At 36.8% G+C, this 16,623-nt stretch overlaps 1 pseudogene; it reads right to left on the bottom strand.

The window, feature by feature from the left end:
• Positions 1–8,287: 8,287 nt before the first annotated feature.
• LOC121023165 (mitochondrial intermediate peptidase-like) overlaps positions 8,288–16,623 on the bottom strand; it is a 65,272-nt pseudogene continuing 56,936 nt past the window's right edge.

The raw sequence follows: 16,623 nt of genomic DNA, 5'->3' as shown, positions 1-16,623 counted from the left end.
ATATAGGTGTGTGTGTGTGTGTGTGTATATATATATATATACATATATATACATATGTGTATATATATATATATATAGGAGTATTACTCGGCAATCAAAAAGAATGAAATCTTGCCATTTGTAACTACGTGGATGGAACTAGAGGGCATTATGCTAAGCAAAATTAGTCAGTCAGAGAAAGACAAATATCAAATGACTTCACTTATATGAGAACTTTAAGATACAAAACAGATGGACATAAGGGAAGGGAAGCAAAAATAATATAAACACAGGGAGGGTGAGAAAACAGAAGAGACTCTTAAATATGGAGAACAAACAGAGGGTTGCTGCAGGGGTTGTGGGAGGGGGGATGGGCTAAATGGGTGAGGGGCATTAAGGAATCTACTCCTGAAATCATTGTTGCACTATATGATAACTAACTTGGATGTAAATTAAAAATAAACAAACAAATGAACAACAACAAAAAAACAGCCTAATTTTAAAAAAAAAAAAAAAAAAAAAAAAGAAAAGAAAAAGAAAAGAAAATACATCTGAGAATATATGGTGAAGTAAAAAGGACATACACTCTGTTATGGGAGTTAAAAACTGGCTAGTGGGGACAAGAGGTATTGCGTTGCTCTGCTAAGCCTGCCATAATAAAATCCTACCCATTGGGGCATTTAAACAGAAATTAACTTTTCCAGAGTTCTGGAGGCTAGAAGTTCAAGACCAAGGTACTAGAAAATTCATTTTCCAGTGAGGATTCTCTTCCTGACTTGCAGGCAGCTCCCTTCTGGCTATGTTCTCACATGGTCTTTGTGTATGCAGAGACAGAGCTCTTAGGAGTCCCTGCCTCTTCACATCAGTCTTAAGGCATTAGGACCCCATCCTTATGATGTCATTTAACTGTACCTTCTTAAAGCACTATCTCCACATATAGTTGCATTGGGGGGGGGTTAGACTCCCAACGTATGAATTCTGGGGGAAACACAATTCAGCCCTTAAAAGGTAACAGACAAGATTATTTTATTTCATACTAGAAAGTTTGAATGTTACCTCATGTATTTCTCTATTATTCATATCACTGTGTTACTAGATCAAGTTATTAACCTACTTGATTTCTTCGACACCAAGTCTGTTTTCCCTGTGTTCCTTTGTTATTTTTTTTTCCTTTTATTGCATGGCTCAGATAACTTTTCTAATACTAAATATAAGATATGAAATATTCTGGTATCTTTAAGGAAGGTCATGTGAGTTATAAATCATGTGTATATGAAATGTGGGCCTTAATTCCTTTGGAAAGATCGTGTTCTTTTTCCTATTTACCATTTTTATGGTCAAATACGACAGATGAAGTGTTTGATCTGGATGGAAACCATTTGAAATTCAAAACTAACATGAAAGATAAAAGAGTGTACCACCTTTCAGTTATGAGATGAATAAAGTCTGAGGATCTAATGTGCAACACAGACACTATCATTGGCAATGCTGTGTTGTATAATTGAAATCTGCTAAGAGACTTGAACTTGAATATTCCTAAAAAAAAAAAAAAAAGGAAATAAGTGAAGTGACAGATATGTTAATTAACTTGATGGGGGGGATCTTTTCACAGCATATGCATGTATCAAATCATCATGTTGTACATTTTAAATAACTTACACTTGTATTTGTCAATTATACCTCAACAAAGCTGGAGACAAATTTTAAAAGCCTAACAAGAAAACGAGGGGCATCTGGATGGCTCAGTCAGTTGAACATCTGACTTTGGCTCAGGTCATGATCTCATGGTTCATGAGTTCAAGCCCCACCACCAGGCTTGAAATCTACTCTTTTTAAGCACAGAGCTTGCTCCTCTCTCTGCCCCTCCCCTGCTTGGGTTCTCTCAAAAATAAATAAAACATTTAAATACATACATACATACATACATACATACATACATACATACCTAACAAGAAAACTGAAAGAGGAGAATAAAATTTGGCATGATTGGAACTGTGCCACGTGGATACACTGAAGAGAAATATTAAGTAACTCAGTGATGACTTATAAGTTGTTCTCAACTCTATTAGATTTAATGCTCCTCAAGCTAGAAGAAAATGCATGCAGAATAAAACTTTATCTATCTATCTATCTATCTATCTATCTAATTTTAAGAAAATCATTAGGGCGCCCAAGTTATTGCATAAAGGAGAAAAGAAAAATAACTTATGAAAAAGATTGGGCAGCTCAGTTGGTTAAGTGCCTGACTCTTTTTTTTTTTTTTTAACATTTATTCATCTTTGAGAGACAGAGCGTGAGTGGGGGAGGAGCAGAGAGAGAGGGAGACACAGAACCTGAAGCAGGCTCCAGGCTCTGAGCTGTCAGCACAGAGCCCAATGCGGGACCCCAACTCACTGACTGCGAGATGATAACCTGAGCCGAAGTCGGACGCTTAACTAACTAAGCCACCCAGGTGCCCCTAAATGTCTGCCTCTTGATTTCGGCTCAGATCATGATCTCATAGTTTGTGGGATGGAGCCCCACATTGGGCTCTGTGCCGACAGTGTGGAGTCTCCTTGGGATTCTCTCTCCCTCTCTTTCTCTGTCCCTCCCCCCTCTCTCTTTCTGTCTCTCTCAAAATAAATAAGTAAACATGAAAAAAATTAAAACAAAACAAGGATTGGGATTTCAATATGGAAATGCTAGACAAGAAATTATAATGAGGATCACAGATGCTTGCACTTATAGAATTTATCACTCACTGTAAATGCAACAACTCTAAATGCATTATTACATAGACATGCTTATTCGAGAATCAACATTAAATTATATTTCCACATGGTGAATACTTCTCAATAAAGTTCTAATGAAATGACTTATACTTTTCTCTCAATTTGCAGGTGTTTGCATTCTTGGGCAGCTCAGAGTGCATTAAACAATGCACAAAGTTTTTCTGTTTATGTGTAAAACGGAGTTATTTCTTAGCTCAGATAATCATAAAGATGTGTCTCCCCTATCTGATATTCTAAACTCAAGAAAGTCACAGGGTGAAATTTAATTGCACAGAATTATCACAGGCACTGCGGGAAAGCATCATACCTGGCCCACATTCACTGAACGTCAGTAGCACTCCTTAATCATCTTTACAACCTAAAATGCCCTCAGATATTTGCAAAATGTGTGCTATAAAAGATGGAATTGCCACCCCTCTCAATCCCAGCAATTGAAAATTACTAAAATGAAGTCACTAACATATCCAAATGAATGCTTTTCTTGTAGACTCTGTCTTTTGACACCTCCATTTCTAACTGTCCTGATTAATTTGTCATCCTAATTCTTAAATGCATTTCTTCACTCATTTAATAAACATTTATTAAGCACCAAATACCCTATTAGTCCATAAGAATACAAAAAAGGGCTCCCCAAAACCAAAGCCAAAAACAATCCAAAGAAAAAACTAGTTCTGTTGATGAGGGTTACAATCTATTAGAGACTCTTGGCCTATAATTTTAATTAAAAGCTCCCAAAACAAGAGTTATTCAACCTGGTTCCCACGGTTTTTACCCATGTTTCTGTTCATTGACCCCAATCCTCAAACTCACCAAACTCTCACCAACCAAATAAACTCAAAGTAACAATAACAGCAATGGAATCTACTTTTAGTGGCTGCTTTTGTAAGTAGATCAGCCCATTGAATAAAAGGACAAATTTTTAAGTGAGTTATATTGAGGTTAAATTTCCACACAATAAAATTCACTCTTTTAAAGCATACAGTTCCATGAATGTGGACAAATACATAGTCAGGGAGCTACCAAAACAACCAGAATATTTACTAAGCACCTTAAATTCTCTCATGGCACTTGGCAATCAATGTCCTCCAAAAACCAGCTGTTGGTAAACACTAATTCATTTTCTATTGTTATAATTTTGACTATTCCAGAAATGTATAGACATGGAATAATACATAAGGTAGCATTTTGCTTTTGGTTTCTTGCATTTTGCATTTGAGATTCATTCACACTGATGCATTTATCAGTAGTTCGTTCATTTTTTTATTTCAAGTAGTATCTCATCTTACACCCGGGAATGACATTTTTAGATAGTACGGTAAGTGCACGTCTACCTTCCTAAGAAATTGCTGGCAAATTTTACAAAGCAGCTATGCAGTTTTGCACTCCCACTAATAATTTATGCAGTACCCCATTGCTCCACAATCTTGCCAGGATATGGTCTTGTTAGTCTTTCTCATTTTTGCCATTCTACTATGTATTATCATAATTTTGTGATTTTAATTTGCATTTTCCTGATGACTAATAATGTTAAAATATTTTCTTATGCTTATTGGCCATTTTCTGCCTTAGTGAAACATCTGGTCAAATCCTTTCCTCATTTTTTAAATGGGTTGTTTGTCTCTTATTTTTGAGTTACAAGGGTTATTTATATATTTTGGACATAAGTATATTATAAAATACATGTTTGCAAATATTTTCTCCCCGTAGGTGGCCTGCCTATTCATTTTCTTGATAGCACCTTTCAAAAAACAGAATCATTTAATTTTGATTATCAAGCCCAATTTATCGTTTTTTCCTTTATGATTTGTGTGTGTGTCCTAATTAAGACATACTTGTTAATGCCAAGATCCCAGAAAAATACTTTCATGTGTTCTTCCATAAGAATTGTAGTTTTAAATCTTTCACTTACGTTTATTGTCCATTTCAAGTTAAGTTTTACACAGTATATGTAATAGTATATGTAATTATTATTATTATTATTATTATTATTATTATTATTATTATTAGCATATAGACCTCCAGTTAGTCTAGCAATTGTTGAAAAGATTCATCCTGGCTCAATTGATTCACCTCTTTATTTTTTTTAATTTTTTAAAGTTTTTTTAGGGAGAGAGAGTGTGCAAGCGGGGAAGAGAGGCAGAGAGAGAGAGGGAGAGAGAATCGTAAGCAGGCTCCACACTCAATGTGGAGCATGACCTGGGGCTCCATCTCATAATGGTGAGATCATGACCTGAGCTGAAATCAAGAGTCAGATGCTCAACCCACTGAGCCATCCAGGCACCCCTGATTCACCTCTTTATAACAACAAATGGACCATATAGATATGAAGTTTACACCAGGACTATTTATTCTGTTACTGACCTATATAGCTACCCTTTCCTCAGAAGGAATTTTGATTATAGCTTTGCATTATTTATATAATTAAACACATTAAGTATATACTAATTATATAATTTTTGAAAAATATTTTGACCAAAGTCCTTTGCATTTACATATACATTTTTAATAAGTTTTGTGTGTGTGTAAATATATATATACACATATATATACATATATATACACATATATACATATATATACACATATATATACATATATATACACATATATATATACATATATATATATAGTGAGTTGCATTGATTGATTTTCAAATATTAAAATATTGATTTCCAGAAAAACTCCACTGGGTGACAATTTAAAATTTTTTGAGAAGACTGCCTAGTTGATATTGGTTTGTAGGTTCCTTTCCTTTTGATATCTTCATCTGGTTTGAGTACTGAGATAATGCTGGCCCCATAAAATGAGATGAGAAGTTTCCCTGTTCCTCAAATTTCTCCTTAGATTGTATAGAATTTGCTATTATTTCTTCCTTAAGTATTGGTGACTGCCAATAAAGCCATCTGAATCTGACCCTAGAATTTTCTTTGTGGAGATAGAACTAGGATGTAGGCATCAGTTCAGAGAACTTATTTCTTCAAGACTGGTATTTGTGAATACTTTGTTAGCTTAGGTACCTTTAGAAACTTATCTATATAAGTTGTCCATTTTATTGGCATAAAGTTTTGCATATTTTTTATTATACATGTAATGTGCATGGGATCTGTAGTGAGGTTTGCCTTTCCCTTCTTTGTTCCTTATGTTATACTTTGTGTCTTGTGTTTTTCTATCAGTCTGGCTAAAGCTTTATCAATTATATTGATCATTTCAAAGAACCAAGTTTTGGTTTCGATTTACCTGTTCTTTATTCCCTTGACTTTCTTGAAAGCTACATTAACATTGTATTCATTTTCCTCCAATTATTTTTTAGATTATTTTTTAGTGTTTCCATAATCAAAAGTACTCCAAGTTGGATTTTTGGAAGGTGGGGATTAACCATAACTTCATGAGAGAAATATCTTTCCCCAGAGGAATCGTTTGTGTACTTATGTGCTTATTCCCATCAGTAGGAAATTTTTTCATAATTAAATCATTTGCTATTATGATTTATCCATTTATTGCATAAAGAGACTGTGTCTTCTCTACATGCTTAGTAGTTCCTTAGAGATTTCCTTTGCTTTGACTCTTGATTGTAAATACATATTCTTTAAATAATTTTTAAAGAAGAGTACAAAATTGAGATGTTTCCTGAGCCCTTATATATATGGGAATGCCATTTTAGATATCAGCCTTTACCAGCCTTTCAATGTCTCTGGCTTTTAAGGTTGATGAACAATTGCATTCTGCAATCACATTAATATTGAACCTCTTATCTGTAAACCTGTTATTTCTATATGAATGATTTTTGCATTTGTGTCCTAGAGTTCTGAAAAATGTCATTGATAGGTATTCCAAAAAAGACAGGTGGGTCCTACAGTGAAGTATTTTGGGGATATACTGAGTTACATATGCAACACGTGCAGAGTGAACCTTCAAAGCTTACGTGGCAGTTCTCAAACATACTTAACAGAGCCCTTTTGAGTTCATGGAATCATGAGTTTGGGCTCTTTGTTACTACTATGTACCAGTATCTTCCTGTAATATCACTCACCTGTAGTCTGTTGAAAGAAAACATTCCTTCTGAACCATGGAGGCTAGTACCCTAGACATCTGGTAAGAGTAAGAGTTAATCACCATGCACAAAGCGATTGAATCACAGCTTCCAGGCAGTATGTGCAATGTGTGATATAAGCTTTATTCTGTTTCCCTGAGGATGTCTGGGGTCGACCTCATGAAAGACTGGATCCAGAGTGGCATAAAATACCTGAACTGGCATATTGGCTGCATCACAAACCTTTTTAAACTCACAAAGATGAGACACCATATTTTGGGGCAGTGGCTGCCCAGTTTGAGAATGTCTGGCAAATTGGGTAACCACTTTATCGTCACTTGAAAAATCACCAGCACAGAAAGAACCTCAGCAAAATCAGTAGGACATCGGTCTCACTGCAATATTGGATACTGAGTATATTCCAGCATAGAAGAGATGGTATGTCCCATTTCCTAGGGGAGATTTTCTATCATTCCAGGAGTTAATAAAGTCAGTGAACTCCTTGAGGAATGGGAAAGATTCAGCTTAAGAACTGCAGCTGGAGTTAACAATCTCCATCTTCTTTCGATCTGCCTCCACAGATTGTAAAATGACAATCCTAACGTGGTTTGTCTCTTTGCAGGAAATGCACCCTAGCAATACTTTAGATTCGTGAACCTCAGCCACTCTTCTAACGTCTTGACGCCACATCTCATTTCACAGGCGGCGCTGCAGACATCCTTAACAATTAGTTAAATAAAATATTCAGACCTTCCTCCATCCATGTTTTAAAGGAGAAACACGGTCAGTATAAACTGGACTCAACATTACCTCTCCACATGAATCTTACCATGGTACTAGGGGGTCCCAAGGCATGCATTCAGAATTTCAAAGATTTCGTTTTGTTTTTATTCCTCATGTCACCTAAAAATCTTTTATAGTTCTATCAGAAAATTTGTGAGATAGTTTCTCAAGGAATTGCATGCCAGTCTGATTTTTAGGTAGTGTTCTTTGGGGTGCCCTGTGAGGAATATAAAATATCCCGCTAATTTTGTCTTAAGTTCTTGGCTGCTGAGTAACTTTTCTGAACACTTCAATTAGCCGGCATTGGGACAAAGAAAAAATTGTCTAAGCAGCTTCCTGCACGTGGTGCTTCTGAATGTAGACTATCAACTATTACAGGACCTCAATCAAGTAAAAAGTTATGGCAAATGTGTTCTGATAAGGTATGATTATCAGGGGCACCTGGGTGGCTCAGCTGGTCAAACGCCTAACCCTTGATTTTGGCTCAGGTCATGATCCCGGAGTCGTGAGATCAAGCCCACACAGAGCATGGGGCCTGCTTAAGATTCTCTGTCTCCTCTGTCTCTGACCCTCCCTTGCGCCCTCTCTCTCTCTCTCTCCCCCTTCTGCCCCTCTCTCCAGTTGCACACGTTCATGCCCACACGCACACACACCCACACACACTCTCTCTGTCTCTCTTAAAATATATATAATAAAGGAAAGAATTGTTTATCAGTCTTGGAAAAATTGTTCCCCATAAAAAAATGCTTTACTCAAAAGATTTTAACAAGATCTGCTCTTCGATGCTTTTCTTTGTCTAGATGGATTTCATTGGTTTCAAAGTCAAACATAAACAGTTCAACTGCTCACTTGGTTTCTGGATTAAAGGAATCCATAAGCTTTTTAATCAGTGAGTAATTTTCACAAACTTTGATTTAATTCTCCATTTGTGTTTAACTTTTCGATTGTGGTGCCAATACATCTTCAAGGTTTATCTGCTTTGAATGAGCAATTTTCACAAAATCAGCCCCTCTGCCCGAGGCATCCTGAAGTGCATCCGCAGAGAGTGGTGTGGGACCCCGGCAATGTAGGATATGCAAGCTCGGCCAGCAATCCTTTCTGAGGGATTTTTCCTGTGCAATTTGAAATTCTTCTCAGGTACTGAGCTCAGGAACTCCAAATGGACCTCCGGGTGCTCGGTGAACAAGTGCAGCCAGTCGCCCTGAGGCTTGACATTGAAGACCGTGCCCCACAGGGAATAGCTGGTGCTGACTCGGGTGGCTGGGATCCTGGCTGAGGCTCCCAAGCCTTCGGTAGCTCAGCAGTGTCTAGAACAGACCCTTCCCCAGAGCTGCAAGGCCTCCGGCCTCAGCGCTGCAGCTCCTGCCTGGATTCCCTTGACTTTTGCTTTCCATGTGTTTTTCAATGTTTGTTTATTTGTTTGTTTAGAGAAAGAGAGAGGGCACATGCGAGGCAGGAGGATGGGCAGAGATAAAGGGGGAGAGAGAGTGCCCCTCCACACTCAGTGAGGAGCTCAAATCAAGAGTCACAATCTCCACCGACTGAGCCACCCAGGCTCTCCTGCTCTTTATTTTCTTCTTCCTGCCAGCTTTGGTTTAAATCGGCTATGCTTTGGTAACTTCTTGAAGTTAGCAAACCTTGAAGTCAGGTTGAGACCTTTCTTCTATTCTAAGATGAACATCCCTTTAAATTTCCAATGAGCACTTCTGTAGCTACACTCCACAACACTCAGTTTTCAGTTTTCATTCATGTCAGAATTTCTTTTAATTTCTCTGGACTTTTCTTCTCTGACCCCTTGGTTATTTTAAGGCACGCTGTTTAATTTCCAAATATGTTGGTATTTTGTAAATATGTTATTGATCCTGTCGTGATCAGAAAACACACTTTGTTGGATTAAAAATTTTTTTAACGTTTTGATTTATTTTCTGAGAGAGAGAAACAGAGCATGAGTGAAGGGAAGGGTAGAGAGGGAGACACAGAATCTGAAAGAGACTCCAGGCTCAGAGCTGTCAGCACCGAGCCTGACGTGGGGCTCGAACTCACAAACCACAAGATCATGACCTGAACTGAAGTTGACCACTTAACCAACTGTGACACCCAGGCACCCTGTCACACTTTGTTGGATTTTAAAGTGACTGAGATTTTTGTTCTGATTCAGAATATGGTCTATTCACGAATTTTCTATGTGCAGTTTCAAAGAATGTGTTTCTGGTTCTTTGAAAGTATCGATAAAATTATCAGACTTCTAGCACTACTGACAAAGAAAGAAGGTGTAAAGACACAAATTACCAATATCAGCAGTGAAACAGGATGTCACCATAGATCCCGCAAACACCCAAAGGATGACAAGATTATGCTGAGAACAACTGTACACACACATATTCTACAACTTACATAAAATGGACCAATTCCTTAAAAAACATAACCTACCACAACTCACCAAATATGAAATAGATGATTTGCATAGCCTTATGACTATTTAGAAAAATGAATTCATAACTTAAGAGCTCTTCAAAAAAAATAGTAATCTGCAGGCCCAGATAGTTTCACTGAAGTTCTACCTAGCCATTAAAGAAGAATGAACACCAATTCTACCCAATCCCTTCCAGAAGAGGATAAAGGAAGGAGTACTTTCCAATTCATTTTATAAAGCTAGTGCTACATCGATTCCAAACTCAAAAAAGGCAATATGAGAGAGAGAGGGAAAGAAGAAAGAAAGAAAGAAAGAAAGAAAGAAAGAAAGAAAGAAAGAAAGAGTAGGGGACGGGAGAAGGGAGGGGAAGAGAGGGAAGGGAAGGGAAAAGAAAACTACAAAAATACCCCTTGTGATAACAGAGGCAAATCTTTAACAAAGTATTATCAAATGGAATATGGAAATATAAAAAAAGAATCATAAACCCGAGTAAGTTGGATTCATTTCAGAGAATCAATGCTTGATCAATATTTGATAATCAAACAATGAGATCCACCATTGTTAACAGTCTGAATTAGAGAAAACAGGTTCATACCAATTGGTGGAGTAAAAGCATTTGACAAAATTTAATAGTCATTCGTGATAAAAACTCCCAGATAAAAAGGAATAGAGGGGACTTCTTCAATTAGAAAAATAGAATCTACTCTCTCTCTCCCTTGCTCTCTACCCCTCTCCTACTCATACTCATTCTCTCTCTCAAAATAAATAAATAAATATTTTTTTTAAAAAAGAAAGGATAAATAGAAACTGTGAAAACCCTGTAGCCCACATTCTATTTAACGATGGAAGTTGGAGTACTTTCTGTCTAGGATCTAGCACAAGGTAAGGATGTCTGCTCTCAGCACTTTATCCAACCTAACGCTGGAAGATGTAGCCAATGAAATAAGGCAAGACCAAAAAAAGAAAGAAACAAACAAAAGGCATGCATACCAGAAAAGAAGAAACAAAACTGTACTTTTGGGAGGAGACATAATTAGCTATGTATAAAAATCTAAGGAATGTATTAAAAAAGAAAAACCTCCTAAAACTAATGACACCAAAATTAAAATGGTAAGACTGTGATGGTTAATTTTTTTTTTATTTAAAAAAATTTTTTTTAACGTTTATTTATTTTTTGAGACAGAGCATGAACGGGGGAGGGTCACAGAGAGAGGGAGACACAGAATCTGAAACAGGCTCCCGGCTCTGAGCTGTCAGCACAGAGCCCGACGCAGGGCTCGAACTCACGGACCGCGAGATCATGACCTGAGCCGAAGTCGGATGCTTAACCGACTGAGCCACCCAGGCGCCCCTGTGATGGTTAATTTTATGTGCCAATTTCACTAGGCTAAGGAATGCCCACATAGTTGGTAAAACAATATTTCTGGGCGCATCTGGGAAGGTGTTTCAGGAAGACACAAGCATTTGAATCAGTCGACTGATTCAGTGTGGGTGGGCATCATCCAACTCCTTGAGGATCTGTACAAAGCAAAAAGATGAGGGCATTCTCTTACTCTTCTTGATCTGAGACTTCCACCCTCTCCTGCCCTGAGACAAGAGTTTCTGCTTCTCCAGACTCAGGACTCACACTGAACTACACCACGGGTGTTCCTGGTTCCTCAACTTGCCAACCACAGATGGCAGACTGAGACTTGTCAGCCTCCACAACTGCATGAGCCTCTCTCTCAATATATAGTTGGATATAGATACAGATACAGGTATAGATATAGATAGTATAGATATAGATATCCTATATATATAGTTGATGATATAGATATAAATATAGATATAGATGATATAGATATAGATAGTGGTATAGAGTTATATAGAGTTACATAGTTATATAAAGTTATATCATTTTATATATAAAATATAAGAGGCTATTAATATACACAATATGGATTACTCTCCAGAGAATTCTGATGAGTGGAAACAAAATCCAAACCGGAAGAATTATGTAGTGTATGATAATAGCCTTGAAATGCCAAAATTTTAGAAATGCATGACAGATTACTGGTTGCCAGGGGATAAAAAGTAGAGGTGGAAGAGAGGTGAGCTGTAACTATGGAAGGGAATGTAATAATAATGAGCTCACCTTGTGGTGATGCAATGCTCTGTACCTTGGCTATCTGAGTGCAATATTCTGGTAAAGACCTTTTCCATTAGATGGATACAGTGTTACCATTAGGTCATACTGGGTAACTTGTCTGTCTATGGGATCTCTCCATCTTGTATCATACAACTGCGTGTGAATGTACAACTACCTGAAAATAACTTTCAAAACAGTGTAATTTAAAAAGTATTAAAGTTCAGGAAACAGGCTGTCCCAAACTGATAGTATCATTCATTATACACAAAACAGATTTTATGAAAAACAATTTGACACTGTATTGCAAATGTATTTTAAGTCTCCCTACCTTTTTACTCAAGCATCTCTTTCTAAGGCTTTGACACTATATATAATCACATTATATTCTGTTTAAAGTTTCCATTATTAAAATTAAATGAGTTGATGAGATTTTTGTGCACAAAAAGGAAACTTACCTAAATGCCCGAATATAGAACGATGGCAAAATAAACTATGTTGTTTACATAGAATAAATGCTACCATATATTTGGATGGTGCAAACAATGAGTAGAGAGAGCAAACTATAAGACTATGCTATATGTAATTTTAATTCTGTATTGATAATAGCCAAGTGTGTACTTATTAATATTTCGTCTAAATATACTAACAAAGATTGTTTGCTTCATCCAACTTTAGTCAGGCCTAAATTTTCTCCTAGACCCATGTGTGCACAGCTGAAAATCCAGTTTTAGCAAGAATCCTGCTAAGTCAGTTTAATCAGAACTCAATATCTGATCACTCTAGAAATCTGATCAGATTTTTCATCCTCCACCACCTGTAGGTGATGTCTGATCACCCTGGCCTGTGGCCTGCAAAGAATCCAGCGAGGTTGATTTAGCCAGAATGCCTTTTACACCTGATATTTCCTCTTAGTAATTTTCATTCACTGCCCCCACCCTGATCCTTGGCCATTAATTCCCACATACTCATGCTTTTTAGGTGTTGAGCCCAGTATCTGTCCTGCACTGTGAAATCCATTATAGTGGGACCTACATCTATCCTAACAGTCCCGAATAAAGTTTGCCTTAACCATCTTTAACAAACGTCACTGATTATTTTTTCCTTTAACAGTATTTATACCAAAACAAAAGTAATAGTTATGTCTAGAAAAGAAACTAAGGGCTTTTTTTATAATGTTCTTCTTTATATATTCCTTGTATTTTCCTGATTTTCTACAATTAACATGTTAATTTCATAATCAGAAAAATAATCCTCTAAATTGAAGTTAATACTCTAAGACAAAAAAAAATTGATTCTACCTTTTACAAATAGATTATGAATTTCATGCAGGGCAAATTGACAGCTAGTGTTATTTTCGTTCTCTATAACCTTGTTGATTTCTTCTTCACTTGTTCCATCAATTACTGAGAGAATGGTGAAGTCTTCAACCATAGGTTGGATTCTTTTTTAATTTTTTAATGTTTATTTTTGTGAGAGAAAGAGAGAGAGAGAGAGTACAAGTGGAGAAGGGGCAGAAAGAGAGGGAAACGTATTATTTGAAGCAGGCTTCAGGCTCTGAGCTATCAGCACAGAGCCTGACATGGGGCTCAAACTCACAAGCCATGATATCATGACCTGAGCCAAAATTCGACAATTAACCGACTGAGCCACCCAGGCACCCTAAACTTCTTGTTTTCTCTTTTTATTTCCATCAATTTTTGCTGAGTTTTTTTTTTTTTTTTTTTTTTTTTTTTTAATGAGGTTTCATGCCCAGTGTGGAGCACAATGCAGGATTTGAACTTAGGACCCATGAGATCAAGATCTGAGCTGAGATCAAGACTCAAATGCTTTTACCAACTGAGCTACCCAGGTGCCCTGCAGGTTTTGCTAGAATCTTGAAGCTGTGTTGTTCGATTCAAAATCATTTAGGGTTGTCTTGTCTCCCCACTGAGTTGACTCCTGGCTCTGGAGTCTGCATTATTGGAAATTAGCACACCTACCCCAACTTTCTTTTGTTAAGTGCTTGTCTACCTAATCTTTACCTTTAACTTACCTATGTTTTTATATTTAATGGGAGTTTTTCATAGACAGCATGTAATTTGGTCTTGTTTTTTAATTCAATGTAACAGCTTCTACTTTTTTAGTGGGAGTATTTAGATCATTTTGTTTAGCCTAGCTTAATGCAATGATGCATATGGTTAAATTCATTTTTCTATTTCTCCCATGTGTTCTTTGATTTTCTCTCTTTATGTCCCTTTCTGTGGACTATTTTGACTATTTCTGACTATTTCTTTTATTTCATTTTACCTCCCCTGCTTGCTTATAAGTTAACTTCTTTATTTTATTTTTGTATATTTCCTAACTTTCCCTCCAGAACTTTGAAAGCATTACTCATGGTTATTTTACCATCCTTTTTATTTTTTTTTTAATTTTTTAAATGTTTTATTTATTTTTGACAAGAGAGAGATAGAGCATGAGCGGGGGGAGGGGCAGAGACAGAGGGAGATACAGAATCTGAAGCAGGCTCCAGGCTCTGAGCTGTCAGCACAGAGCCAGACGCGGGCTCAAACTCACGGACCGCGAGATCATGACCTGAGCCGAAGTCGGACGCATAACTGACTGAGCCACCCAGGCGCCCCTTTACCATCCTTTTTTGATAGTCACCACTTATCTGGGCCATACCTTACAGGCACATAATATTTTCTTGTATCTTATAAGCACACGTCCTCCTGTCTCAGCACAACATTACTCTGGGTTTAATCAATCTCATAAGTAGGTGAGCTGGATTCGGGTTTAGTTGTTGCTTTTGTTGTTTCCAGTGACCTCAGATTCCACCAATGTAGTATTGCCTCAACCTTCAAACCCTTCCCTGACTTCCAAACAGGGTAAAATTCCAGAAACTGCCTGGCCTAGAGGTCTCTGATCGCTCTGTCTTCCACCTTCCTCAACTTTTAACCTACTCTCTTCCGATTTTGTAGTCAGGATAAGCTCTCCAATGTCTTCAGAGGCTGTTTTTGCTTTTCAATTCTAGTACTGTTCACAACTGGCAATTATATGTTCATTTCTCGCCTAATTTATTATTTTTACTCCCTTACTGAATTATAATTTCCATGAGTGCTTAGCACAGTCTGACATATTGTGTGTTCCCAGTAAATATATTTTTAAAAATAACAAATGAACTATAACAAGAAGAAAGCACACCAATTAAATTAAGACTAGATGTTAATTAGGAGCATAATGGAATTACCTAGACCATGTGTGCAATGTTGAATAATTTCAGGCTTACAATTTTATTTTACATGGTGACTCTCTACTTTAAAATATTATTATATTTGATTCATTTCCTTAAAGTATGCTAAAACCATCAGAATTAAATAGATTTTGCTACAAAAGTGGCCTGTTCTATTTAGAGAAGTACAATTACTTTGATTTAAAATAGTGGCTTATGGTCTCTGGGTCTGTGTACAAATTCAATAATCTAAATGTGTAAATAGAAGCATGTGGGGTTTATAAAAGTTATCTTGAAACTTGTGCCACACTTAACCACTTTTTTGACACTGTAGTTGCAAAAACTAAAAAAAAATTAATAAGGTAAGAATTTTGACCACTATGATCTTCTCCCAAAATCTTACATATATATTTTTTCTTTTACATCATCCCCTGACATTTAGCTTATGAACACAGCCTGTTCACCTTAGAGACAAATAAGAAAATTATAATCTAACTGTAAGGTGCCAGACAATGGAATTTTGGTATTTGTATAGCATACTAAAAGAGTGATTTTTAAATTCCTTTTTAAAACCAACAGATTACAGAATATTTACCAAGTAAGCATGCAATTATTAAGAGGCTTCACTATGCTACAAAATGTAAGGTGCAATTATGGATTCATAATGAGTATTTGTGGGTGGAGGGACACAAACCTTCAGTCTATAGGAATGTCCAAGCTAAGTGTCATATTCTAGATCAGAGTATTTCTAGATCACATCATTGCTCCCAACATAGGTACACATTAGATTTTTGAGAAAGGGGAAGGAGGAGGAGGTGGAGCCATAGGACTGACTCACTCTTAGTATCATGCACGTTGTCAACTGTGGGAAAAGACCTTACATAGTAAGAGAATTCCTGCTTCACAAGCTGAAGGCTACCAAATTACAAAACTGGGAACTGGCTTAGAAGACACGAGGTGGTCCATAATAAAATAGACTATTCCTCCTCTTGCTAGAACATTAAAATAAGTCCACAGATCAAGGGTTGGAGATACAGCTGGTGCCTCCTATGGTTGTAACAAATGACTCATTTTTCATATCATTGTCTCTGATCCTTATGATTCTGAACTATGGCAGTCTAAGACATGGGTTCCTAGGGCCAAGAAACCTCAACCAGGGAACATAATGTTTTTGAAGTATTGGAGTCTGACATTACCACTTCATTCTGGAAGGTGAATCATGGTTTTGACTGAAATGATTGACCCTAATATCTTTTTTTTTATATATATATGAAATTTATTGTCAAATTGGTTTCCATACAACACCCAGTG

The sequence above is a fragment of the Herpailurus yagouaroundi genome, unplaced genomic scaffold, assembly GCF_014898765.1.
Source record: "Herpailurus yagouaroundi ecotype Mexico unplaced genomic scaffold, PumYag 530, whole genome shotgun sequence".
NCBI classification, from domain to species: Eukaryota; Metazoa; Chordata; class Mammalia; order Carnivora; family Felidae; genus Herpailurus; species Herpailurus yagouaroundi.
Note: the sequence above shows the minus strand (reverse complement) of the source record. Positions and strands in the feature narration are given on the sequence as shown.